Here is a 1,150-nt window from a genome sequence, read left to right on the forward strand (position 1 = left end):
TGCCTTCCATGGTGAATGAAGTTGTTTCTCGCCGGGTCGTCATCGGGAATCTGTCCTGGTGCCACTCACTCTTTCGCACCCTGTCCCGGAGAGTCCGGAGCAGGGTGACAGGGAGCCCCACGAGAAGGTGAGGTGAGTGGTCTTGACAGGCATGGGCCCACCAACTTCTCCGAAGTTCCTCGCACCGGATCAGCGACCTGACGGGTACCAGAGGCACCGACCGGCCGCCACCCGACTATAGGGGAACATCAGATCCATCGGGGTTTCCCGGGGGGTGGTCCTACGCCCCGAGAACCCATGCCCGCCTCATGCTCCCCAAAAAAATGTGGAACGCTTCACGATTTTGCGTGTCATCCTTGCGCAGGGGCCATGCTAATCTTCTCTGTATCGTTCCAATTTTAGTATATGTACTGCCGAAGCAAGTACAACCTAACCCCAACCTAACCCCAACCTAACCCCAACCTAACCCCAACCTAACCCCAACCTAACCCCAACCTAACCCCAACCTAACCCCAACCTAACCCCAACCTAACCCCAACCTTTTTTTTTTTTTTTTTTTTTTTTTTTTTTTTTTTTTTTTTTTTTTTTTTTTTTTTTTTTTTTTTTTTTTTTTTTCGTGGAGAAATCCTCATGGACTCCCAGCTGCGAGCAGCATGGGAAGTGTCGGACTCTTACCGACTAAAACTCCACGGTGGTCTTCCAGACGGCTGTTCGAGGAGGGCTCAGGGTCTCTTGCGAATACTACCAAGCGCTCCTCGCCGTCTATCTCCCTGCTGGGCGGGAGACTTCCTTGTTAGACAGAAGATCGGGGCCGCCAGGGGGGACCACGCCCCCTAGCGCCCCTTTCCTTGGGTCTTGTTACTTCCTTGATGGCTCCTTGGGCGCGTTCACGGCGGCGGTACCGCCGGTCCGTGACGCGCGGAGACTCCTTGTTGTCGCGCCCTGCTGGTATGCTGGGCTTTCTCTCTTTCTCTCTCCGCCCGCTCCTTCACGAGCATAACTTGCTCGCAGAAGGTGCGGACGGCTCTGTACTCCTGGGGCCCCCTGAGCATAGCTTCGATGAGCGTCTCGGGGGCCAATCTCTCGCCGATCTCGAGTCGTAAGACACGTCGCGGTACCTCCCACGCCGGGCAAGCCTCCAGCGTGTGCC

At 55.7% G+C, this 1,150-nt stretch overlaps 1 non-coding gene across 1 annotated transcript; it reads right to left on the minus strand.

Annotated features, from left to right (window-relative positions):
* Positions 1-319: 319 nt before the first annotated feature.
* On the minus strand, positions 320-426 carry LOC125384812. Its single transcript, XR_007223598.1, has one exon. It is a non-coding gene; the product is annotated as a U6 spliceosomal RNA (small nuclear RNA).
* Positions 427-1,150: the final 724 nt, after the last annotated feature.

Source organism: Bombus terrestris, chromosome 3 (genome assembly GCF_910591885.1).
Source record: "Bombus terrestris chromosome 3, iyBomTerr1.2, whole genome shotgun sequence".
Taxonomy (NCBI): Eukaryota; Metazoa; Arthropoda; class Insecta; order Hymenoptera; family Apidae; genus Bombus; species Bombus terrestris.